Source organism: Aythya ferina (assembly GCF_964211825.1).
Source record: "Aythya ferina genome assembly, chromosome: 1".
In the NCBI taxonomy this organism is placed as follows: Eukaryota; Metazoa; Chordata; class Aves; order Anseriformes; family Anatidae; genus Aythya; species Aythya ferina.
Window position 1 is genome coordinate 150,250,799 of NC_140296.1, and position 27,100 is coordinate 150,277,898.

Genomic DNA, 27,100 nt, shown 5'->3' on the forward strand with positions numbered 1-27,100 from the left:
CTCGTTTCATGCCAAGAATCAGAGGAGCCATTTATTTTGACCCACTTGTTTCTCTCTAGCAGTGGAATTACTTTCACATGTAGTTCTTCCAGGTTAGCCTTTAGGATATGCTGTCCTTTGCATTTTGAAATGCAGGTCACTGTTTTCTCATGTTTCTTAATTGAAGATAAGTTTGTTTTCCTGAATAGAGATTGAAAGCACCTTCCTTAGTACTCAGTTCATATGGAAGGGACACCAAGATTTCTCTTTTCTTCTAGATTTTTAGTAAACACTTTCCTGTTAGCACCAAATTTAGCATTACCTCATGTCTCATCGCATTCCCCGTTGAAACGTGTTATCGTTACCTTCACAGTTCACCAAGTCCTCTGACCTATATATTATAGAATGGTAGGTCTTTCCCAAGAGCTAGCTCAGCAATTAAAATTTCCCACTGGCACAGATGGTTATGATAATAGGACATCATATATTTATATAGAGAGAGTGAGAGAGGAGAGAGAGAGCACTCCTACGTTTTTCAAAGCAGTGTACAAACATTAGCTAATTTACCCTAATAACAGCTCTGCAAGGAAATTAAATGTGATTATTCCCATTTTATAGATGGAAAAGCTCAGGAAAGCAGACTAAATGATGAGCCGAAGGCTAGCCTGAGAAGTCATTATTGAGGGGTGGGATGAGATTTGGGGACCCAGCGCCACCCTGGCACAGCTGCTGTTCAGTCCAGCGGGCTGTCAAATGCCAGGTGAGGTCTTTCCTATGGTTTTGCAGTGTCCTTGTTGGGAGAGCTGGTGTGCTCACTTGCTTAACAGAGTTAAATTGCTATTTGCATAACTCGTCCTTCTTTGCATGGCTTGCTTTTGTTGCTACCCTGAAGCCAGAAGTCAGGTGTTTGGTGCTGGAAGTTTATTTTCTCAGCACCGCATCGAGGCAGTGTAGCTGTGTGCTTTTAGCGGTCTAAACAAGGGGCTCAACTCATTTAATACCTACCAGTTACCGGCCCTGTTGGTGCGATAATTTATCCACAGCTTAACAGGGCAGCAGCTTAGGAGCCTGTTGAGTCTCATGGCTTTAGTGGAAGCCCCTTTATAGAGGGGGTGTTTGAGGCGACGTCCTCCTTGGATTCAGTGGGCAGCGCCTTGCAGCATTCAGGTGGTTCCTAGTATTTGCACTAGGATTTGGCCTTCCTAATGAAATAAGATGTGAAATCCTGTGTTGTACCTGCTGCACTTTTCTCATCTTCTCTCACCTTACCTGTCACTTCTGGTTTTTGAGAGCTGGACAGAAGTGTTGCATGGTGTTACCAGCTGCTATTTTTAATCCGTGCAACCGGTGCCACGGATAACAACCTGCATGCTTCCAAACCATTCCAGGAATGTCAGCCCTTCAAACAAGCTGCCTCTCACAGGACGAGTGCGAAATCAGGTGCAGAGCTTGCAAGTGTTTTGGAAAAAGATGGTGGAGTTTAGCATACTGTTTGCTTTTTATTTTCAGGTAACCATCTGGCTGAACACCTGGAAGGGGGGTAGCACGGTGTTTGCTCTTCTGCTATCAGTCACGGGCAGGGCTATAGCAGAGCTTGTCCCTGGGGAGAGTTGTCCTGGTGAGGGCAGAGCAGAAGCATTTGAATTGAAAATGCTTGTGCTACCTGAATTTGTATGTGCCTCGTGGAAACTACTGTGGAGATTTCTTTTTCTGTGACATCGCTGTCATGATTTACAGTGTAATGAAACCTAGTTTATATCTAGTTAGCCTTCAACCCAGAGAAGAGGGAGGCAGTGCAAAGCCAGGCCAGGGTTATGAAGGGCTCTTAGTCACCGTCCCACCCCTCCGCACAATAGAAATGCTTCCTCAGCAGCAGGCATGTGCAAAACCTGAAATCCCTCCTAAAGCAAGCACTGCCCCTGTGCCTGGGAGCTGAACCCGTGCCTGGGATGTGGGACACGCTTCCCTCGGTCCCTGCTGCTGGGAGGGACTGAACTTGCCTCCTTGCCATCCCCCCTGAGCTGCTGAAGCTCTGCAATTCCCCAGTTACAAAAGGAGGGGAGTGTTTTGGGGAGGGGAGGCTGCCACCCCCAGCTGGGATCTCTGTGCTGACCATCCCCAGGCTGAGCCCAAGCTGTAACGCCTTCGAGAGGAAGCTCTGGATCGTATTAATTACCCGTGGTTCATGCCTGGGCTTAATTTGTAAATGGATCATTCAGCACAGTGGTGGAATTAGACTCAGTAAGGTTTAATGTGGATTTGGTTTATGAAAAAATGTAAATCTAGCAGTGCTGCTTTTGGAGAAGCCTCGTTTAGAAAGTGACATCACTTAATAAGGCTGAATATTTTAGTTTGCTTGCTTTATTACTATTTTTTTTTTCGAAATCCAGCACCTATGAGGTAATTTCCATATCATAAGAATCACACCCGTCAACGCCTGCCGGCTGGTGGCAAGATCCTCGAGCGATGCTCACCCAGTGGGTGAGCCCCATCCAGTGAGCTGGGCTGGTGGCGTGGGTACCTGCCCTGTTCTCCACCCGAGCTGAAGGTTTTTAAGTCTTCTTCACATGCTGCTGCCCTAAATCCGTCCTTTACCCTGGATTTTGGCACGTGCCCAGGGCCTTTTCCTATGTGACTGCCCTGTGGGAGCTGAGTGCCCAGCTGGGGCTGTTTGCAGCTTGCTACAGCAAACATACGAGCCAAATCTGTCAAGGGGTAGCGTGTTACGAAGCAGCATCAAAAGAGTACACGGTATTAAAAATGGTCTCTGGAGTTTCTGTTTATATTCTCAGTTAAATTAAGGTTTCTGAAATTTGAAGTCAAGGGGAAAAGGGGCTTACTTGAGGTGTAGCTCACAAAAGCTCATTACAGAGGCCTGGGTAAAAAGGCCCCGAGGAACCCGATGGAGTGGTTATATGAAATATTGAGGAAAACCAGACTGTATTCCAAATTTTGCCCTTAAATATGCTTTTCTGTCTTCATTAAAGTCAGTGGCAACCTTACATACACATCTGAGGTCAGCGTTTCACATATTAAAAGAGGCAGGCTTAGGGTGTTTATTATTGGTGCACAGATTGACTCTGCGGGGGATAAATGCAGTTTATTTTCATATGGTGATGTATAAGAATGCTTTAAGGAATTGCAGACACCAACAGAGGCTTAAAGCAAAATCTGGAAAATGCTCCCATACTTAAAAAATTAGACTACAAATCATGATTTTATTTCAAGCTTGGCATTATGATATTTCCATTCTGCAGAAAAATAAGATTAAAAAAATCAGTTTTCATATGGCACTAATGGATTGGTTACGTGCTTTGAGCAGCTCGGTGTTGAAGCTCTGAAAAATGCCTTGATACGTGGCTGGTGTGAAAGAATATCGATGGTGTCTCTGTCAAGTTTGCTGTGCATTAGCAAGTGGCCTGGGTGAAGCAGGGGGACGTCGTGCAGCTCCCGGTGACCTGGAGCTGGCAAATCGGGCATGCTGGTCACATCGCTGCAGCGGGGAGACTGAAAGGGTAGCATCTGCTTGTGGTGTTGGAATTAGCATAGGTGTGTGGAAATACTAATACACTTGGGGTGGAAGTACTACCAGCCAGAAATTAAAAAGAGATTATTAAAATGCAGAGGAGTAGAGAAAGCCTGAGGATACCTCGCGTAACGAGCTAATCACATGTGAGTATTCAGCTTGATGTGTTGCAGAAAGCAAATGTTCCTTGCCTTCCAGGACTACAAGAGAGTATGTCCAAGAGCAAATAATGCATTTTTAAGTGGGCCTGCCTAGCGTTCCTGCGAGCTGGGGTAACATAAGCTGGTTTGTACTGGGGGGAACGAGAAAGGCCCCGAATTTCTTTCTTCCTCGGTGTTGGGATGTGCCGGTGGGAACTAGCTGTGGCTGGGAGTCACACTTAAACGCATTGTACCTTTGTCTGTCATGCAAGCAGCTTAAAGCTGAAATCACTTTGGCAATGGTATTTTTCTTCGTTTAATAGCATTTTTCAGAGGCTCTGGGAAAGCGCGAGGGGAAATGGTGCAGGATTTCTCCTTTCTCGCCTGTGGGAGCAGCCTGCTGATCCATTGCTTTGGTGCTTGGGTGGCTCCCAGCCCTAACAGCCTGCTCTCAGCCCATTAGCACTGCTGGCATGGGGTAATTCTTGCTGCCTGCACTGCACGAATGGCCTGACAAGGGAGGCTTCACCTCTGTTTCCCTGCTATAGTCACAGGGCAAAAAAAAAAAATAAAAGGACCTCTCTGCTCATCAGCAGCATTAAGACAAGGGTTAAGACCAGAAGATGTGGCATTTGAAGGTTGTGTCCAGGCTGGGAGCAACCATTCGCTATTCTCTTCTCACACTACCTTAAATTTCAGGTGCCTTTGCTGGTAATTTGTACCTACAAATTTTTTGTACCACTTCACTCGTTCCTCTGTGCTTGCATCCTGTAAAGGTCACGTCCCCACCTCTGCGAGCTCACAGCTGGTGAAGGTTAAGTAATGAATGAGTTCTTGGAGACGAGTTAGCCCAGTTAGCCATTTCCAGCAGGGTAGTTCAAGCAAAACATACTTTAACAGAGTCTGCAGGCTTCTGATTTGGCAGCATTTATCTTCTTACGCTCGCTGAACAGGTGGGTTTGTGCTAGCTTCACTCATGCAGCCTGGTCCCTTGGAGCTCTGGCTGATCGTGTGGGCTTTTCCCTCTCCCCTGTGATATTGCAAAATGTTTTATGTCAGTGGAGGTGTTAGTAAAAGGCTGTGAGGCTGTTGCTTTGTTGTTTTGCAATTATCCTCGTGCTTTTGTGAGAGCAAACTGGAAGGAGGCTCTTGACTCAAAAAGCCATCTAATGCATGCGCGTACATGAGTGGCGAGGAGGTGAGACCCCCTTCTGTGGCCTGAGCCACACAGACCTGGCTTGGGGACCACATCTTGCAGGACATTGTGGTGATGCAGCAACCACCTAGAATTCCTCAGGGCTCAAATGATGTGTACTGGCAATAACACTTTCTGTTGCCTGTGGTGGGATGCTCCCCCAGCCCTGAGCTTAGGTCCTGCCCTCGGAGCTCGCTGCAGCGGCACCAGCTGAAATGTGGTGAGTGAGCACATCATTCAGGGAGCCCTTCAGGGTCACAGAACAGCACTTGGGGTGACTCTGTTCATTTTCAATTACCGCGTGTGTGTTTCTACATATATTGAGGCATGCTCTCCGCGAGAGGTTCGGACCGCTGCTAACAGCCGTATCCTCCCTTGCTCTGATGCAGCGCGCAGATAACTCCCTCCACTCGAACCAGATTGCATCCCGAGAGAAAATCTCTTTTCAGGGAATGAGATCAGGCAGGCTTGACTGTATCATTTTATATTGGCATTTTGAAAGAATCATTTCTCTGCAGCTGGGACTGTTCCTCTGGAAGAAGTGAAGGTTATAATTTACTTAGCTCCAGCAGGGCAGTGGATGCTGCACAGCCATACGCACACGGTCTTACTGTTTTCACAGTGCTGAGCAGCACCATCTTCTAAAACCCAGAGCCTAGGGTTTAATTCAGCTTAGGAGAAATGGCAGGTTTTCCAAGAAAATAAGAGTAACGGTGTTAATCTGCACGCCTTTATAATTCCCACATGAAGCGAAAATTAGCCTCCATCTACTTTGCAGGAAAAACTTACTAAGAGGGGATCTGAAGGATTTTTACCTAACAAGCTATATATATTACATTTACCTGCCTGTTATCAGTAACTGACACCAAACTGCACTTGTCAAAATAAATATGCTGAGCACATTTCACCTACTTGCAGAAGGCTGCCTGTGTATATTGAGTTTTGTGGCTATCCAGGATCAAGCACACTGACCAGCGAGTGGTCATCCTATTCCAGGACAGCATTCCTGGGTGCTTATGGTCCAGGCCAGCTCCTGGCTATGTCCCTGGAGAAGCTCTTACTGACTTCTTTGGACCTGCCTTGCACCGTGTGCCTTGGGATTGCACAGGGTTGCTTGCATGAGGAGCAGGATGGGACCTAATGTCCATTCTGAAACAAAATATTTTAGCTTGACATCCAAAGCTGTGCTGTGTGCTTCATTCTTTAGGGTGACAGGAGGTATTTTCTCACCGGCAGTGCATCAGGGCTGGGGAAACATTCCAGCCCCTCGTGCAGCAGCTGGCAGGGGAGAGCACCTGCTGGGGATCCCATTGCCTGGTGTGCTGTTACTTCTGCTTTAGTCTGTCAGCTGTTGTAACAGGAGTTGCTTTTACTGTCTTCTGGTGCTGTGGGGTGGGGATCAGATTGCTTGCTATGGGCTGGAAGACTTGAATGCATTGGTAGATGCTCCCATATATAGTGCCCTCTCTGCTTGGTAGATAAGCGTCCCATCAAGGTTACCAAAATAGTGCAAGAGCAGAAGCTGCGCAACCAACTGCTGTCTCCATCCTGAGGTGAAATGTGATGGCTCTGGAGATGAGCATAGCCACGTCTCGTTGGAAAAGTCAACCAGAGGTTAGGAGAAAAGGGCCCAGGTACGAAGAACCAGCAGCACATGCCGCTCTGCAGGCAGCTTCTCGGGGCTCCTGGAGTGTTGGTTGTGGGCATGCGGAGAGGACGTGGCTTGGCAGGAGCCAGGCAATGAGTCAGATGAACTCCAGAGCTCTTGTCTCTCCAGAGCATGCTGTGCCTGTTGGCAGACTCTTCCTCCTTGTAGAACTAGGGGCAGCCATGAGATCATGAACTACTGCAGGAGCTAGATGATACTTGACTTCCAAAATATACATTTTATTCAGGTTTATATTCAACAAGACATTATGGTTGAAATCTAATTACAAACATGGTTTTTTTTTTTTTTTTAGTGAAAGATAAGGCTGTTTTTTTTTTTTTTTAATCTATTTTTTATTTTTATTTTTTTGTTATTTGGTACAAATCGGCTGTTGTATGAGATGACCAGGGTACTGCAAGCATTCTAAAAGTGCAAGTACAGGTAGACATAAGCATCCCTGATGTTCTCGTGTAGAGATGCAGGAAATAAACATTTGTATGTGTGTAGAGGTAAATTTAATAAATTGTGTCATGAACTTAAAAGCATTATTAAAACAAAACAAAATAACACATTCTATTTCCAGTTGTTGCTGTTTGAAAGCAGGGCTAAGTGGTTTTGGCTGCACTGCTCTGGAAATCAAGTCCAATGTTTATACACATTGCTCGTGCTAGAAATGATATAATCCTGTTTCAGAGTGGTTCAGTCACTGGTACCAGGGTAGGGTCACAGAAGTTAGATGATGGAAATGTAGATCAGCAGAAGTTGGATTCCAGTGAGAGTTTAGGTTTTCAGAGCCCTGGAAGGCGCTGGCAGTCATCGTAATGTGGAAAACTAACACGCAGAGCATAAATATGCTGAGTGCAGGGCTTTCTGTGGCCATGAGCAAAGCACACCAATTTTATTATTTTTTTTAAAGTAGGGATTTGTCTATTTTTGTGCAGCATTTTGTTGTCGCTGCCAATCTAGCTTTCCTTTTTCCCCTTAGCCGTGATAAAGAAATCCACCTCCCAGCCCCTCCACCCCCATCCTCTTTTGGGGGAAGCCAGGTATTGTACTGGGTTTAGCAGTGGTAAATAGCTATCTGAGACTGAAGCAACAGCTTAGGAGACGTGTCGTTCTCCTGCAGCTTGTGTGGCACACATACATGCCCTTCATTCAAAGCATGGTTTTGCCACGCTTATCTGGCTGGCTTCCCCCTCCGGTGGTTTCACAGCCCTTTGGCAATAGTGGAAAATAATTGCACATATCCGAAGGAACCGTAAATGATTTCTCCATTTTCTTCCTGTCCTTTCCAGTTGCAGTACATTTTCCTATGTAGGTTTTGCATTTCAGCCTTTCTAGTCTTTCAGTCTTGTGGAGGCAGACTTGCTTCTGTTTTCCTAAATTAAGTAAGCTCAACCCATGCTGCTGCTGATACGCTTTCGAATCAAACCTTGTAATCTCTTCATAAGCTGTCTTTTGGCCAGGTCATGAAGCTTGCACTTAGATGAAATCCATAGGCATTTGCTTGAGTAAAAACCTCAGGATAAGGTTTTTGCAGGGTGAGCTCATAATGTGCTCAAATTTAACCCTTCTCTTTAAAGCAGTGGTGATGCTTTGAACCATATGTTCCTTCTTGCCTCTACTGCTTTCTTTTTTTCTGTCTTGAAGGCTTTTATTGCGATCCTGACTGAGGCTCTCATATATGACCATGAAGGTCTTTCTTGCTGCTGCCCTGGGTACCCAATGCCATACCTGTTCAGCGCCTTTAGTTCAGAACCAGTGGAAAAAAGGCCTTTGGCTGCAGAAGCAGCAGGTCTTCCCCTTCAACAGTGGGAAGAGGAGAGCCTCCATATACAGTTTAACACTGCAAGGTAAATCATCTGCACTTTTACATCACGGTACTCCAAAGAAATCAGAGTAAGAATAGTCATGTATCAGGGCAAAAGCTGGGTCCTGTGTTGCAACATATGTTCTGGCGACAAGCCCATTAGGTGGATGAGCTTCCTTCTCTCCTTTTCTTTCTTCCTTTCTTCCTCCCTTTGGTCCTCAAAAGTGCCAGCACGCTTCTGGGCCTTTTAAAAGACTGGTACTTGTGAGCCAAAAGAAAAGAAGATGTGGTGTGTTAAAATAATGAGTAGCTTCGCCAGAAGGATGTAATTGTGCTGGGGATTCTGGTGACCTCATAAACCACGCGAGCAGACTCGGGGTGGCTTTTCACCAAATTCCCGAGGGGGGAGACTCTGTGATTGCATGATTGTGTTTGAAAATGAAGCCGGTTGTACTTGCATCTCCTCAGCTCACTTTTCTCACTTCTCCTTCCCTGTGATTGCCTCAGACCCTTTTCCCTCCCTTCTTCCATCCGCTGCTCCAGGAGCGACTTGGAAATGTGCCGCGTTTCAGGGTCAGGAGCCAAATCTGTACAGCGTGGGCCTTCAGTTACCACTTTCTCTTGGCTGTGTGTTTTCTGCCGTGCTGGCTCCCCACCGAGCCCTCCTTCCCTCTGCCTCATGCTTCCAGTTAGACACCTTCCCATTGCCACGTCCCCTGGCAGTCCTGGCCTCCCCTGTGCTCTCCGCTGTCACCTGGCTTTCCTCTCCCTGAAATGCTGATTTTGTTTTGGCTGGGAGCCCATGAACGTGTTGCATCTTTGTGCAAAACCTGGCACTAGCTCATGGTGCGAGTTGCCCAACCTGTGCTCATCAGAGGGGATTCTGCACAGGTCAGTGGGATCACCTGGGTGCAGGACAGGAGCTGGGCCTTCCCCAAATTCTGTCCCTCTTAACCCATAGCAGGACTTCAGGCCGGTTTAGGTAAATTGGCATTAAAATATACCCAGGCTGGCTGAGGGCTGTCCAGGCTAGGGGACTGGTGTCAGCCAAGCTAAGGTGGTTCCTATCACCACTTTGGTTGAGTTTGGACACAAATCACATGTAGGCCTTGTGATGGGGGGGATTTTGGTCAAGGAAGGTGATTTCTGTGCAAATTTCACTGAGTTTGGTTCACCGAACAGTTCATCAGGTGCTGCTTCTGTACCGTGCTCAGCCGTGCCTGCTAACACTGACTGATTTTGTCCTAAAGAGTGTGTTTAGGGGGAGGCACAGCCACGATGAGCAGGTATGTACAGCTTTGCTCTATAAACATTAGCAAACGTTGGTCTGCATACAACCCCTGCTTTGTTCCTTGGTTCAAAATCTCCATTTCTCTCACCAGCTAGGTGCGAGAGCCTCGCTGTAATGCTGTCTGGCCGTCAGGAAACATCCCTGGTAAACAGATGCCTGCCATGCTCAGCTCCACCAGCTGCCGTGCAGGCTGACAGCTAAAGATTTATGGTTCGCACCTTCCATGGGGAGAATTTCATCTTGGGGAATGCTAATAAAATGAGCATTAATAACATTAATGCTGGGGAGAAACATTTTGCGCCTCTGCTATACATTTATTCCCAAAATCTCAGAATGCATTCAGTTGCGGGCTGGCCTGGAACAAACCCTGATGCACCTGGGGAGGAATTTAGCCAATGGGTTGACCGCTTAAAACCCCGCTGTCCCCTAATGAAAAGTGTGGGAAAGCTGAAAATTGGAGCTCGATGACTCTCCTCCTCGTTGCCTGCGCAATAACTTGCGGGTAACACCCCTCCTACCCACACAGGGCTGCCTGGCATGCATCCCATTACGTGTGCCTGGTTTATAATCGCTCTTGCAGGGTGCTGCTCGCACGGTGAGAAGGACCTGCAGCAAAGCAGGCCTGTCGCAGCCTCGCTTTGTTTAATGACACAGGTTCTCGCCTCTTTATTAATCGTTGTGTAATAAAGATGACTACCAGATACGTTCCTTGGCCTTAACAAAAAGTGATAATTAGCGATGAGATTAGACATGACCCAAGAGGAGGCATTTGCTAAGGAAAAAAACCCAACAGTGGCGTTTGAGGCACCACGTCCTCCCTAGGGGCACCATCTCAAACTGAGCCGTGACCCTTGCTGGCGCTTTGGTGCTGTAAGCAAGCCAGGAGGAATATTAATGATAAAGGGAGGGACACGCGAAGCCAGCTTCACCTCAGCCAAGTAACGTGCCGCCAACCTGAAATTACTCAGCAGAAGTTTAGTTGGCGACGTTAATAATTGATGGTTCTGGCTGATACCACCACGTGCAACAGCCGTGTGTTCGGAAGGCCCGGACCTAATCAAAAATGCATGGGCTCACCGGGTGCGATTTCAGTGCAATTAGTGTGTGAAGGCAGGAAGAGCTGGGTCCTTTATGAAACTGTACCGAAAAGCTCGAGTAGTTCTCCCATTATAACGCTGTGCAGGTTAGTAGTTGCTCCACATCATCTGTGCTTAAGTACAGTGTTTTAAGGGGTGGCTTCCCCAGCGCTATCTGCTGTAGGAGAAAATAAGTGCCCCGCGTGTCACCGGGCTCAGAGGCTGCTTGGAAATACTCGTCTAGGGCAGGAGTAGAGAAAACTTGTTGCAGTAGGTCTCCCAGCCTCACGTGTGCTGAATTTGTGTGTGCTGGCCGTGCTGAGCATGGCGTGAGGGAAAGGTTGGAGCGAAGAAGATCACTGATCTCATTTGTTTTTCCTTCCTTTGCTGTAAAAACCTCTGTATCACGCTCATCACCAGGACTTCTGAAGGCTGGCTGCAGGAGTTTAAATATTTGTAGAAGCACTTTAAACAATAACGGGGGGAAAAAATGGTGCCGGATCCTCCACAAATAGCACTGTCAGCATCTGTGTCCGTGTCCTGGCAGAGCACCAGCTGCTCCAGCCGCGTTGGCTCCTGGCACCACATCGCCAGTGTCGGTGTTTCGCCCCAGCAGGGCCAGCTCCCCAGGTGGAGACGAGTCTGACCAGTCTGCACCAGCTGCAATCTGGCTTGTTCTGCTTCGTGACCAAGCAAAATCCTCTCTGTTCTCTGCAGCTTGCTTCGTTCTCTCCGTTTTGCCTCCTTCTTTTCCCTCTGCGCTGGCTCCTTTCTCCATCCTGCTGGCTGTACGCTGCACATTTGTGGATCCACATTTTCTGAAATGACTCCAGCTCCCCCGGTTTGTGTGCACACATGCTTTTGTTGCATGTTACATACATCGCTTTACTAGCTACTCACCAAATAGTGATTTAATTACGACAGCCGTCAGATTAACTGGATTACCTTCAGATGCGGTCCCCTGAAGGAGTGAGTGGTTCAGCAGCAGCTCCGTGGGGACACCGTGCTCCCCAAGACCTTTCAGAAAGGAGGGTGAAAAGAGAAGCAGGCTATTTGCAGATGCACAATCTGTAGCATTTTGCTCCTCACCTTGTGAATCTCCTGTGCCAAAAGCACGGCGGTGCTGCAGCGTGCAGTTGTGGAAGAGCTGAAGTTGGAGCCGACTGCCGGAGAGCATCTAGTCCAACACCTGGCTCGAGGCAAGGCTACCTGCAAATTTAGGTCACTTTGCTCAAGGGCTGACCAGCCGAGGGTGTTAAACGCAAATAACACGGATAAGAACCTGTTTCTGTTCAGCAAATAAATTAATAATTCCCTTGTTTTGGCCAGCATAAGTGAATTGTTCAGGCTATGGGAATTGCTTTTGTATTCTTGCTTTTGTTAAAATCCTGGAGATGCGCAACCTATATTTACGGGTATGAGTTCATAAAGGTGTCTGCTCACTTGGCTGTTTGATCTCTGCCTTGTGCTCGTCCCACAGAGGCCAGCTTTCTGGTTACTCCTGCAGCGTGACAGTGCAGAGGGAGGACGGCTGTGTGCTTGAGCAGCAAGCTGAGGTTTGGGGCTTCTCATTCAGAATCTCCTCGTGATTTTCCAAGGAGCCCAAGGGAATACCAAAAGCCCTGTGGGAATCGGACATCGAGGACTGCATGGATGCTTGATTTAACCGAGGTGCCTGCGGCTGGCTCCGGCTGCCTGGCTGCCCTCCAGAAGCCCCTGGGTGTCTGGGTGCAGGGACCTGGGAATTTACTTCATGCCTCCCGTTCCCCTTGAATATTCAAGCCTCCAGCTCCCTCCCTTGGCTTCCCAGTCAGTAATTTTGGGGTAACACAGGTGTCTGCTTCTCAGAAGTGCTGGCGGGATTAGTGGGAGAGATTTGGGAAGCGCTTTGGGAGAGGAACACGTGAACGGTGGTGGTGTGGCAGCTGGGATTTGCTCGGTGTGCGGGGCAGGGAGGGTGGCTTGAGACACCCCTGGCTAAAACTGCTGTCCCAAAAAATGTTTGTACTGTGTACAGAATAACCTGTGCCACCTCAAAATATGTGTGTGCCCCAGTTTCCATACCTGCTACCAGTGTTGCAGACACATATGTGAGCACAGATCAAGAGCAGGTGCCCCCTTTCAGCCGGAATTCCTGCTTTTGAAGGCAGGTAGGGTTTTCAGTGAAGTGAGAGGCATCCGTGACTGGAGCTGGTTTCCAGGGGTAATTTGTTTTAAATTATATCCCATGGGACAAAGCTCCTCAGGTGAGATCCCTCGGCAGAGGTCTTTCGACATCAGTCACCGCTCATTCTGCTGGCACCGGGAGCGCGTTCAGAGGTAGAGGTACTCCCTAGGTGAACAGATACTCCATCTCCCTCGTGGAGCCCAGGAAAAGGTAATGCCAACGCTGTTTAACATGCGCTTTCTAAATCATCTGTCGCACATGCAAAACCCCAGGAAGCCAGACAGCTCCGTGTTGACAGTGCTTTGGAGGCCGGCCATGCAAATAGCTCATTTCACTGTGGGCACAGCAGTGCTGACCTTTATGAAGCACTTCGTGCGTTTCATCATCGAAGGCGTTACTCCCAGCTGCAAAACAACCTTTTGAAGTAGGGAGCTCTTGTTATAATGTGCTGTACAGATGCAGCGCCCGGGCACTAAGCAGTCTTGGGTATTGGCGTGGGAAACCTGCAGCTGGGCAGTGCTTGAGCTTGAAACCAATACCTTGTGTGGCTGCCTGCTGGGCTCATCTCCATTTTCCCCTTTTTCACTTGGAGGGCAGAAAACTTCAGGTTTACTTTCTCAGGGTGATTGCTCGCCGCTGCCTTGCTTGGATGTTGACTTTCAAGATGCCAAGGCAAAGTTGCAAGTGGCTGGTGGTGCGGTGAGACCAGCTCAGAGGAGAAGTTTGGAGCACAGGGAAGAGGGATGAGAATGCAAGATAAAGGAAAGAAAAAAATGAAAGAAGGGATTATGAGTTCACGTTCAGGAGTGAACGTATTCTTGCTCATTTAGGTCAAGAATGTCCTGTACAAATCCGCATGGAAGGATGTTTGCTGCTGCTCACACGTTAGCTCTGTAAGGTCTGTCTCAAGTAAGCAGATAGACAGAAAACCATGGCCTGATGAGGAAGAAAGAATATGAGGATTTGTCAGAAAGCCAGAAAAATGAGTCATCTTGAAAGTTTGTGCTAGGCCATGTGTAGTTCATGGGGAATTCTGGTTTAAGTATCTTTATTTTTATTTATTTATTTTTTTAAAGGTAACAAAAGCTGATTATTACAAAACGTAGTTTGTGTTCGTTCAATATTATCTTATTACATGCTTTGTTCACATTCTGAAAAAAATAAAATCATCCTTGTAAAAGTCTGATTGGGGTTTACAGCTGTCAGTTCTTGATTTTTTTTATTTTCCTGTGTGAACAGATTTCCAATACTTTCTTTCAACATGCTGCTACTTCTGGAGGATCTGTTCTTTTCCACAAATTAGCTATTGCACATCTGGCTGTTAGCAGCACTTGTGTCTTGTTGGGTTCTTCGCCAATGCAGGAATTTCCTTGGGTTGTAACCTAATAAAATCAATGTGAGTTTGTGCACGAAGCTACTGACCTTGGATACTCTGTTTGTTGTTCTTCCTCTAAAACGGCCCTTCAGGATATTCTTACAGTGTTTTCAGAAAGGTCCTTCATCAAAGGAGAAATCATATTATCTTAAATAATAAGCTTTTCATGGAGCTGGAGACTCTTGAAGTAGGGAGAATCCTGTATAAAATTTCCTGGTTTTCTTCCTGCAGGAATTGTTTGTCGTCTTCTGGGTGAAGGTCATGGAAGTTACTGAAATACATTGCTTAGAGGGGTGGGCAAGGGATTAGCCCATGTAACGTTTTACAAAGCGTGTAGTAGCCATTTGGAAAGCTGAACGTTATTTGTCTTCACAGAAATTGTATGTGTTAGTAAATGGTACGTGATGGCAACATCCTCTGGTTAAAAATGGCCTGAGAATTATCCAGAAGACTACTATAAAAATTAATTATTGCAAGCCAGATATTCTGTATGGGAGGCTTTCAGAAACATAACGAAGTATGTGTGTGGGGAATAGATTATTGCCTTTAAGGCAAAGATACGTTCATATTAAGTTTTGCATAAACATAACTAGATATATAATCAACTTCTGCATATTCAGCTGCTCGAAGAGAGATTGTTTTGTATCTTCCATCAGTCTTCAACAATGGAAGTAGGCAAATCATTTTCTCATGAAAATTTAAGTTAAATGGTTGCAATTTTATTAATCTGATTACTCAAAACAGCTTTTCTCAAAAAGCGGGGTAAGCCAAGGAGCTCATAGTTGAATACTTTTCTTCAAAAACTTAAAAAGCATCATTTTTCAATGGAAGGCATTGGTTAGTTGGGTCCACAGAACTGTTTGGTTAGTAGTATAACTTTTAATGTAGTGTTCTTTTAAAAGAATCGTGTAGGAAGGATTTAAATGCTTTTATATTTCTAGAATATCAGCTGATAACTTTAACGTGAACAGGAAAATATGAATTCTTCATCTGTCTGCCCAGAGCAGGGTGATACTGTCATGTAACTGAAGCGGGGTTGTTGTGGCTTGCAAAATAGGAGTGCTAGACTTACAAAAAAATTGCTGTTGGCTTTGTTCTGTCCCAAACCATGGGGTGTTTTTGATTAACCAGTTATTCCTGGCCTCTCAAGGGAGGGTTTAGAAGTCCAGAGTAAGAAGCAAGAGCAAGACGAATGGAAGAGTTTAACATTGTTCTGGTTCAAGTCAGCTCAGGCAGTGTTGGGGACAGAACCAGTGTGATTTAAAACCTGACCACAAAGTCCGTCTTTGACTGTGGATTTTAAACCTGCTTTCATTTTGGCACAGGGAAGCAGCATTGAAAGCTGGTATATAACGTGCAGTGTTGTTTTTTTTCTTCTTTCTTTGTGTTATGTGGTGGTGATGATTGGAGGTGAGCTTCATGTTGGGTTTGGATATAAAGCAGGTGACAAGTCTAGAAGTGCCCCTGAAGGAAGCCCGGATCTAAGTTTCCAAAGGAGCACTTTGATTTTTGGTAGACCTCCAGTTTATTGACGTCTGGGTACTGATGCTTTCGTGCATCTCGAATAGCGACAAGATTGCCAGCTTCTGTGGTTTTATTGCTAGTGTTTCAGGGACTGTTTCCTTACTCCCTTTAAGGCCCCATCTACTGTAGGAGGGTTTCAGAGGAACTGGTGTGTTCGTTTCATTTTCCTCCTTCCCTCCAAATCCACCCCCACCACATACATGTCAGTTTCTACATGCTGTGGCTGCCCAAAAAAGCTTGAAAATACGAAGCGTGTATACTCCAGAGGCTCAGCAGCCTGCCAACAAATAAAAAGAATTATGATTTGAAAATATATACATCGGGCTTTTTAAGCCAGTCTCACATCAGGGGGGAAGAGGGCAGCTGACAGATGAATTTTAAATATTTGTGGTTGGCTGATCTGCTCACCTTACCCCACGTACTGCTTATTTGTGTCACAGGAACTCTGTCTAGACAGGCGAGTACAGCGTGTTTGGAAAGGTGTTAGATAACATGTTAAATATGAACTTTACAATTTGCTGTAAATGCAGTTCAAACATTCTTTTTATTTAAATAATTAGCTTTAGCATCCTGATGCTTTTGCTGTGGTTGCCCAGAAAGCATAAGCTTTGCCCAAGGATTAAATGATCAAACGTACTGTCATGTCACCTAGTTTATCCAAGTGGGTCTTCCCTATCATAGAGAAAATATATTAAAGGAAAAGACAGTGCTCTTCTACTCGAGCTGTGACTTCCAGGTGGGTTTAGGTTGGTCTTAGCCTGAAGAGCCCATCAAGACCTGGCTGGTTGCCGTGGGTCCAGGACTAGACCTGTGCAGAAGCTTTCTTTCACCCTGAGCCCAAGGACATGATTCCCTATCAACCCTCACATACACTAGCAACAAATTCATGCTTACAGAGAGAACTGACAGAAGGATTCAGGTACTTTCTATTGGAAGTGTCACAACACAGCTTGATATTCTTAGTGTATATGGGTACGTTTGTCATGGACTACCTTTTTCTCCCAATTCCTTACAAAGTAAGAAGCAGCGGTACCTAGTAATCAAAGACATAAAATACATTTATTATCTGAAGATTAGCAACCTGCTGTATGAACTGGAGGAGTCTGCAAATACAGGAATTGCACAAGATGCCGGGATACCATACAGCACTGTAATTAAGTGCTTTTACCTGGGGCTTGTCCTTACCTAAAACAAACAAGACCGTTGGCAGTACAGATGACAAAAGACAAGTCTGCCGAGGGAGATGGGCATTTCCTACCTGTCACGATCACTAAAAATACACAAAATTGTGGAACAAGTGTATTTCAGGCAATAAGAGTTCCGTAGAAAATTGTAGTTCAACCACAGTGTTCATTTAAGGGGGAGATTGAATGAGATGGGAAACGGAAAGCAGAAGCACCACTTCTTGGGATTAACTGACTGAAGGTAGATACAGTGCTGTTAGGTTGGGGTAGGCACATGAATGCAGCTCTCTGTCTCAGACTGTGCACTATCCATCGGCAGGGTCTGTGATGGATGGACAAAGAGGTCCTACCTCCCACTGACATGGATGGGGTCCCTAGGCCTGGTGCCTCAAGGTTTTGGGTTGTACCAAGGTCCTTCAGAACCTTGCTGCAGTAGCAGGTCTGTGTGATGCTTGCATGCAGCATCCGTTGATTTACTGGACGACAACGTGATCCTCAGCGTGATGCTTTCTGCTTTTGGGAGTAGGTACTATCCGTGGTCTGTGTTGCTGTTTTGGAGGTGCACTGGTGCTTCTTATTAGGCATGGAGATTTCCCTTTGCCTCATGTTCCAGGGAAAGGTACGACTTCTGGCCTTTCTGTCTGTCTGAAGGCTCTCCTCCCCGTCCCATTCTGACATTCTTCTCTTATTAGTGCTAGCATGGGGACCTGCGGTCCTGCTTTTGAATGGATGCACCTTTTGCTGGAAGTAGGCGATGGAGATGGAAGCATTTCGTTTCCTCTCAAAAGTGCAGGTCAGGACCCTGTACTACAAAGAGCAAAGGGATGGATTTCCCCCAAAAACATACTGTTTTTCCTTCTGTTGCTGCTGGGTGGTGCGTTGGCTTGCTGGCCTGTCCCCACTGAGCTCAGTGAGGGTGAGAGGGTTCTTGGACTCAAACCAGAGGAGAAACTTAGTTAAATAGGGTGGGCTTGTGTCTATGCAAAGTCTTGAGTTACTCCTGAGTCACGTGGGCAGCCCTGGAAGGGGCCTGCATGCTACAAGATATTTTATAAATTTAAAATGTGCTCGTTGGTTTTGTTTGAAATGAAGTCTGATACGGAGGCATTGGACAAATGGTTCAAAACTGAAGGAAAAAGTGAGGAAGGATTCGGGCAGGAAGGAAAATTTAAATATGCCACATGTAAAGTATGGAGCTAGTGTCCCAGGGACAAGTCAGGAGCAATTCAGGTGCAAAACTTCAGGTGCAAAGCGGGGTAACTTATTGTACTCTGCTGCCATTACTGCTTCATCTACTGTATTTACTGCAGGGTATCTCTCTTAATCTAAATTGATGTATTAGAATATGGTCAGAGGGGATCAATGACAACAGAAAATGAGGTTTGGAAGCAGAAGGCTTGTAATAGAAGAGGCTAAGGATGAGCCCCGTGCGGAAAGGAGACCGAGAGGCACAATATCTATAAATACATGCGGAGCAGTTTCAAAGCGGGCAGGGATCAATTCTCTGCAGTCAGCTGGGACATAAATAGTGAGGAATTTAGGCTGCAGCAGGGAAAAAAAAGAAGGTGGAATTAACAAGAAGAAGATGAAAACTGTTTTAGGAAGGGCAGCGGGACCCATGCTGTATGCGCCGCAGGCTTTCGCTGGTGGCTGCACCCTGCTGGGCTTGGCGGGTGCACGTCCCCATGGGTGGCTTGGGCCAAGCCCAAAGGCAAAAACCCACCCTGATGATACCCAGGGCTTCACTGAGCCCGCTTGTGCCTGCTGGGGCTGAAAATAGAGGAGTGGGTGCTGCGGGAGGACACCGTGAGCTGCTGGAAACAATTTTCAGCCCAGGTCCTGCTGCTGAGGAGGCGCTTGGCAGATGCTCTCTGAGGCGTGTGCTGGGGCCGCGGTGGTTTCGGCAGGAGCTCAGGACGTGCTTTCCTGACTCATGGCCACAGCATTTTTTTTTCTTTCCTCCAGAAACGTAGCTCTTCAGCTTCTGCAAGTTTAGATCATACCAAAGTGATTTTTTAAATGGTAAAGCCAACCCAGAGCATGGAGGGAAGCGTTTCCAGTGGCATCTCGGCCCATAACGCGAGGTGTTCGCTCCAGCTCGGGAGCTGTGTCGCTGCAGACCCTCGAGCTGGGCTGACCTGAGGGTCAGTGGAGGAGCAGGGCTTGTTTGCAAGGGGATGAAGTTATTCCTGGAACAAATCCTTGGGGGCTGTGAGTGTAAGTAAAGAGTTACTGGGACGTCGATTTGGTCAGTGGTGAGGAAAATGCTAGAGATGGAGAAAAATTAATGGTTCCATTTATACCATTTATTTTTTTCTTCTGTGCGCGTGGCTCCCCCAGACATGCCATCATCTTAAACAGCTGAAGAGGTCTTTATGTCCTTGAGAGCAGAGGTGGGAGCCACGCTCAGCACAAACACACAGATTTTTTTGTGTTATTTTTTCGGAAGCGCAGCCTGCTTATAGAAATGAATGCTACTCCCTCAGAAACCTGGCCACCAGCTCTTCCCACAGGGCTCTTTTCTCTTCTTTGGGAAAACACAGACGCCTGCAACGCTGCCTTGGACACAACCAGGCAGGCACAGGCTTCACCAGGAGCTGGGTGCTGCTCTTGGGGAGAGACCAGCCACTTGCCTGAGGGCTGGTAGCCACCCAGCCCCAGCAAACACGAGCAGAGAGCCCTGTGTCAGAAACCATAGGGATTAGTGTGTTTATCAGTATTGCCCTGCTACATTCACAGCCACACAACTCTTCTTACCTGTGGTAATTACCACCTTTATGGCCTTCTATCTGTTTCATTGTAGGCTACAATGAGCTGAGACTCAATGACATGCATTGCGTGCAGTGCAAACACCATGGTAGGAGGCCCGGCCCGTTATCTTTAGCATTTCTCATCCCAGCTCGGTTATTCTGGTTGCCACATTTCAAGCCTATCTACAGCTGTTAACCCTCTCCTACCATCTTTGTTCGTTCCTCTGCAGATCCTTTAAGTCCCAGTCAGCTGCTGTGTCTACAGGAGAGATGTCATGGTCCTACGATTGCCATTTGATTTTGATGCCCCCCACCAGTAGGCCCTGGGCCTACAGTCCTTGAGGGTCCGAGCTGTTTGAATTTAGCAGAATGTTTAAGCGTGTGCCTTTGCCCCACTGACTTCAGGATGAATTAAAGTTACGTACGTGGACGCCCAGGAAGGCTCAGTCATTCCCTTTGTGAACGCAGAGGAAGATGCAGTCGTAGCCTAGAGGCAGCGGAGCTCAGGAAAATTTCAATTTTAGCATCCACCCTGCTCTCATTTCTTTTCTTCTGTATCTATTTTCATTGGCACTAGAAATAACGCAAAACTTTATTATCTTAGAAACAAAAACAAAACAGCCTTTTCTTTATTCATGAAGCGATGCCAGTTTTGAAATCTCATCAGGAGAGGGGGCGGGGGGGAAACACATCGGTTGCTTTATTTGCATGCTGGGTTGTTTATCTCCACTTGGTGCTGCTGGTAGAAGCCCTGCAATAGGCACTGCAAGGCAAAAAGTGTTTTGGGAGGCTTCCGTATTCAGAAATGTGATTCAGCGGGGTCCTGGAGCAGAGGCTCTCATGCACTGTGGAGTTAGGAGTTAAAACTGGGCAGAGGGAGGAAAAGCAGCGGAGCCTCAGATGTGAAGGGAGTTATTTGTGATTAGCTGTTAAAAGCAGGATGGATTTGTGTACGCCTCTGTCACCCAGCCGCAGAAATCCCAAATCCCTGGCCAAGCTCCTCATGCTCCCCAATTGTCCTCATGTCCCTGGCTCCTTCCAGCCCCTCGCTGCAAGAGGCAGTGAAGTGAGCCTGCTGGCCCCTTCCAACTCTGTCTTGTTGTCAATTTTCATTCATGGCAGAGAGATTGGACATTTTGGAAACCTTGTTGTGTCCGTCAGGCTGGGCTGAGCTTGGCCACTGGGTACAGAAGGGACTGGAGAGGACTCGGGAGGCTGCCCCGGGAGAGGTGGCTGCTACAAGGGCTGGAGGGAAGGGGGAGGACATTTGGGAAGCTGCTCTTCAGATAGGGAGACAGTGATGAAGCTAACACAGCCAGCTATAATCCTATTACGTTTGCTGCAAAGAAAATGGGGAAGAAAAAAAGCCTTGAGCTTTCCATCCTGTATTGCCGAACGTAATACAGATTTATAGACAATGAAATTTCATGTGTGAAAGGACATCTAAGAACAGGAGATTTGCCTTATCAATGCTGATTATTTTTCATTTTCTTTTCTCGTGAAATTATGCCTAATAACTTTTTTAATTACCTTTTCAGTGTTGTCCTTTATCATAATGGTTTTACTTTTTGAGGCCATTCTGTGCTTTCCACTTAAAAATTAATCTTTTCCTTACGTTTCCTCTCTCCCCTCATACTTGCTAGATGCCGTTGAGTCAAGTATCAAAACGAATTATTATATATTTTTTTTTAGGGATTATGTAATTTTATGTCAGATACTCAGTTATGCATATGAAAATAGAGCTAAACAAATTTCATGCTTCGGGATAGAAGCGCTCCTCTGGAGATCAGGAGGGATGGTTTGCCGCATTGCACAGCTGCCACGGGCCCACGGCGGCCAGCGGGATTTGCAGGCGGGGGCACCCAGCTCCTTGCAGGGTTGCTTGGGGTCTGCACTTTCTGGAGCGTCAGGTCCTGCTGCCCGAGGCAGGATATCAACCTTACTGACCCGGCAAAGTGGAGCCTGTGTTTCTCTGTATCTGATGCAGTCCTTGGCTGTTTTGCAGCGGGGATCCCGGCTCTGCCTCTGTTGTTCTGAGACGTCTGTGCGGTATGCAGCGCAGGTAGCAGCCTCCGTAAATCCAGTCGCTTGACTGACTTTCCTGCACTTCGGGACTTAATCAGCTGTTCGTAAGCGCTGCCAAACTGTAAATCACCGCGCTGAAATTTCCCAAGGAGGTCAGCAGAAAACCATGCGTTGGTTTGTTTTAATTTTGGAGCGGGAGGGAGTTCCAGCCAAGATAGATCAGCTTTTCCTGAGAGTGATCGTAAGGGGAATTACATTGTAAGGCCCAGGTGAGATATTGTGGGAGCCGTGGAAAATGTCGTGCCCAGAGGAGACCATGTTTGGCAGCTGGCTTATCCCCACACCAGCATCCTCCTTCCCTCTACCCTGCTGTGGTGGCCGTCCCCATCAGATCAGCCCTTGCTGCAAGGAGGCCTTGTCTTTTTGCAGCCTCTTGTAGCATTCCCCATGTGTGCAGTCTGCTCTGGCTCCTGCCCTATATTCTCTGTTTTTTAAAGCACTTCTGCTGTTTCTTTTTTATCATGGCTTTTAGGATATGCACGCTACCCTCCAAACCACGGCCTTATTTGAGATCTGGGGGCAGACTGGTTCTTGTTGCCACTGCCTATTCCTGGTCCATCTACCCGAGTAGAGACAAAACTAAATTTTAAACCACCACCCCTGCAAACTGGTCCTCGACTGGCATTGCCATGGGTGGCTACCGAGAGCCTCCACGTGAGCTGGTGACCCCCAGTTTGATGATTCCAGGTGTTTTTTTTGTTTGTTTCCAGCTTACTGGCTGCAGCACGCTGCGTAACATGGCCCTGTTGTCCCTTATTCCCAATAGCTGCTGGAGTTTAACTCAAGAAAATGGCCTTGATTCAGGTTTACGTGGCAATGGTGGAGATGGAGTGGAGCCCGATGGGCAAATTGCACGGTCCCCTGCCAGGGCCCTGCCGTTCCCTGCCTCCGCATAGCCCCTTGCAGTAATTTTCTCCCGTCCAGAGAGTTTTTGAGAGGTGTCTGCTGCTATTCCATGGTCCTTTTCTCTTGTGCTTTAGTTGAGAGGCGCAGGTTTTTTGATTCTGCAGTTTTCCAATAACTGAGCAATAGTTTGCGTTTGCTCCACAGTAAATTTAATTTTCAGTGTACTGGCCTAGTTACATAAGCAATCTGAATCCCTCTGGATCTCTCTTGTGGTTGCTTTGTATTTACTACTCCCTTCAGTTTCATGTCATCAGCAATTTAGCAATTTTACAGCTGGTTTCTCCAAGTAATTTATAGACATTACCAACAGGGAGGAATAGATACTGAAAATTTGCTGCATAGATCCCACTGACTCCCGGTGAACTACTTCTGCAGGCGCAAGTGTAGGTGACGGGGTGGCGATGGCAAATATTCATATCTCAGGTGGGCAGCGTGGATGCTGGAGGTGGGCCAGACAGAAATTGTAGTGCCAGAGCTGGGGAGGTGGGGATTGATGCCTCTGAAGGTTTCCAGCTGGGTACCCACGCCGATATATGCTGTTAGCATGGCTGCGATAGCTTCGACATCATTGTCAGCATCACCTTGAAGGATGCTGGCGGGGAGAGGCTGGCTTAATTTCTTCCCCGGGGAAATACAGGTATTTCTTCTGCCGCTCCTTGGGAAGGAGCGCTTAGGGCAAGGATGCTAAATTTCCATGCTCTCCACAGAGTAAAAATGGAAAAAAAAAAGAAGAGGAGAGATCCTGAGAAGAACCACGTAGCTGAAAAGTCTTCAGCTTGGCGGTATGAGGAGTGAATAAAGAGGTGGAGGAGCACACGTACAGAACCACCCAGCCTTAGGTGTTTCTCCTGCAGCCACGGGTGCCCCGAGAGCAGGCAGCTCTCCATCCCTTTGGGCAGTGTGTGAGGGCTGAGTGCTCAGCACCTACATTTCTTGCAGCTTTGGAGGCTGTGTGTTGGATGAGGCTCGGGGCAGAGCCCACCGCAGGGGTCCGGTGCCTCCAGGAGCTGCCCGGGATGGACCACGCTTGGCTGTGCCTATCCAAATGGTACCTGTTTTGGGGCTGGGCAGGATTTCTCAGAGGGCTGAGGGAGGGGTTAATCAGTGGAAATAGAAGCTGTCCGTGCTCAAAAATAACAGTGCAGGCTGTAAGCTGCTTCCTCCTTGTGTTAATTGCATACATAACCGCAGCTTTGGGAAAAACCTTGGAAAAAAGTAATGAAAAAGAAGAAATTTCAGCTCACTCCCTGCTGACTGCTTGCTGCCTTTGCATTCAGCAGGAGGCAATGGGCTGGAGGAGCAGTGACAAGGAGGGCTTTGGTGTGTCCCCTCTTTGGTGTGCCCTGCCAGTGCTGCCCCCATCCCCACCAGGTCTCCCTTGGTGCTTCTGGAAGAGGTGCGGTGAAGTATCCCCCAGGACAGTCCAACCCCAAGGTACTTCTCATCATTGCCCGTAAAATCAGTGGTGATGCTGGCTTAGAGGCTGTAACAACAGATAGGAAAATTTGGGGTACTCCATCTGGTGGTTCAGACCGAGAAAGCTGGTGTTCCCCAAACTTTCCTTGTCATTTAAAAGGTGTCCCTCTTCCCTCATGATGAAAACTAAACCAAGAGTGCTCTGTTCGGTCTCAGTATCGCTATGTCATGTCGCAGACTTGCTTTGTAACAGCAAATGCTGTGGGTTGAGTTAAAATAGCACAAGCAGAGCTGATAGTGGAAAATAATGGAAAGGGCTGGTCCTCACCCCAGCCAGCTCTTTGTTTGTCTTTGGGGGGGCGAAGCCAGTGCTCAGAGGGACATTACTACAAACATTTATTCTAAAGGGCAGCAAAACAAATCCGTCCTCACGGGAAATACTAAATGTTGACCTTTAGCAATAATTTAACGGGTGTTAGAAACTTTAGTGAATAATACATGGGCTTCCCCAAGAAGCCACAGATTATCTAGGGAAAAATCTGCGCGCTGCGCCTCTCCTCGAGGTGATAGGGGAATGCATCTCGGGTGCTGTGTGTGCTGGTGGAGATCCCACGAGCACGTGCTGATGGAGGGCAACCTGCCACCCTTTAACAAAAAAAAAAATAAAAATCAGTCTTTTGAAAGTGTTTGGGATACGGGATGGTTTTAATTGCTTTTCTCCGCAGTGATAACGAAGCAGTCCCCTCCCCGCCTGGCACACCTGTTGTCACTGGTATTTTCTTTTTGCTTATCTACACATAACTGTGCCATCTTTCTATGGTGACATTTAGTACCTGTTTTTGATACTCTTTATTTTGCTGCTTCTGCTTTGCTGCTGAGAAGGGATGAAAAAATTCAGCCTTCCAAGCTACAGGCAAGCCCTGCATCACAGTATCAGAAGAGCGATTCAGGTTGAATTTCAGGTCCTTTCTCTGGTTCCCATTTGCCTAAGTAATTCCTTGATCCAGGAGGTGTCTCTGTTGATTTCTCAATTGATTGGAGCAGTGTAGAAGCAAAGAGCAAGACTGGCAAAATTTGTCTCTGGAAAAGCACCCTGGTAATTTAATAACTCAAACAGGGTGGCTGTTCCTTAAAACCTGCTGAATATTTGGTTCCTCCTAGGCTTCCAACAGCTTTCTCGGTGCTGGTTTCTGTAGCTTAGGCCAGGAAATTCAGGCACAGGAGCAGTCGGTGGTGGTGATGAGGGAGACATCTACAGCTGTATAAAATAAACACACGTATGTATTATTGCCAGTGCTTCCAACACAGCAATGGGGTACCAGGGTATGGCTTCTGGGGTTCCTCTTCGAGGTGCACGCTCCCTATAGCACGGCCTCATGCATTAACCGCTGTGCCCTGTGCAATCAAGGAGCCAGAGCTTTCCCAAGGGGAGATGGGCTTGCTTGCTGATGGCTGGGATAAAGGAACTGCTGGGGAGGAGAAATATCAGCCGAATGAGTGTGTGCCAAGCAGCAGTGCTTGCAGGGCTACCGGCGGGCCGTGCTCAGGACGAAGTGCTGGTTAGGTCCTGCAAGCAGTCAGTGGGTGATAGTGACAGGGGTGACCGCTTGCCAAGGGAAATAGTTGGGTAAGCAAACGTATGGCAGAGTAGCTGTGGGTATGAATACGTGAAAATACTTCATTTAGAGGATGTGAGGCTCTAATCAGGTTTGCTGGGGAAGCGGCCGCAGAGGGATGGTGGTGTGAGGAGGAAACGGATGTTTGCTGGGAGGAGCAGAGAGGCTGAGCACTGGGCCAGGGACCCTGTCAAGGGACCGTGCTGCTGCTCTTCAGGGCTGGAAGAACGGCAGAGAAACACCATCAACATTGTTCACTAGGTGCAGTGCAGGCATGACACAAAACCCAGCCCTGCCCAACCTACCTTACAGAGCTGGTTTCCTACAAGACAGAAATTATCCTCTTTTGGCCTAATTCTGGGTTTGCAGGTACTTGATAAAAACTGTTTTTGTAGTTGTTATTTGGTAGGGTCTGAAGTCACATCCACATTGGGTGGTGTTTTTTTTTTTTAGCGTGTGTTTTGAGAGAGGACAGCCAAGAAAATCCGTAAGAGGAGCCCTTGAAAAACTGGTGCCGGGTGACTCTAACCCGTGCTTTACTTGACTTACTTCAGATCTAGAGGTGTGGTAGGGGAGATTTTCAAATGGGTGTTTAGCATGAATGGTTAGATATAATCTTCATTTTTATTGCATTCAGAGTAAGCAAATGGGTGGATGTGTGCTCAATAATGTTTTATGAGGTAGGTAAAACGCAAGGTGCGGTGCCATGCAAGGCAGTCGAAAAGATAGACCGTCTTCTGATCCATTAACATTTAGTATGACAATTAATTATATGTAAATACATTAAAAAAAAAAGTTAAACTGTTGCTCACCTAATCTTTATTGCTAATTGGAACTCCAGATGACTGTGTTATGTGTGATAACTGAGATATTTAACCAGAACAAAGCTTGCGTAACTCTAGATCGGAGGCAATTGAATTATCATTCAGAGAAATGCCAAGATGATTATACAATGTCCCGTAGTTCATAGATGCTTTCTTCACTGGTGGTGCCCTTCGTTTTCAGTAGGTTCAGCATTAATGTTGCCATGGCTATAATATGGCCTTCATGGATGTAGGAATAGGCTTGGGGTGCACCACACCCCGTAATGTGTGTCAGACGTAGAGACCTGGTCCCATCCGTCAGTAATCAGGGCGCACGATGAAACCTTGAGCTAAATTAGTCATCAGCTCACTGTTTTTTTTTAAACATTGAATTCATGTCCAAAATCAGCACATATAGCAGCAGCATCCTTAAGAAGATGAGCAAGAATGATGGAAAACACAAACTCGTACACAAATTTCTTGGATTCGTTACGTACCCACAGCTGAGAGGAAGCATTAGGCTACAGGGCACAAAGCGCTGCCTCCTTGCAGGTGGTCCGGCGCAGCGGTTTTCAGCCAGGCACTCAGGTGGTTTTTGCTCTCCTTTTT

At 47.0% G+C, this 27,100-nt stretch overlaps 1 protein-coding gene across 4 annotated transcripts in view; it reads left to right on the top strand.

Annotated features, from left to right (window-relative positions):
* Nucleotides 1-27,100, top strand: part of ABTB3 (ankyrin repeat and BTB domain containing 3) — a 162,213-nt gene that overhangs the window by 23,195 nt on the left and 111,918 nt on the right. The window contains exon 1 of one of the 4 annotated variants that reach the window (XM_084523939.1): nucleotides 4,529-4,598. The exons of the other annotated variants lie outside the window; for them this stretch is intronic. The gene's annotated coding sequence lies outside the window, so the exon portion shown is untranslated. Of the gene's footprint in view, nucleotides 1-4,528; nucleotides 4,599-27,100 lie in introns of those variants that run through there. 4 annotated transcript variants of the gene reach the window in all.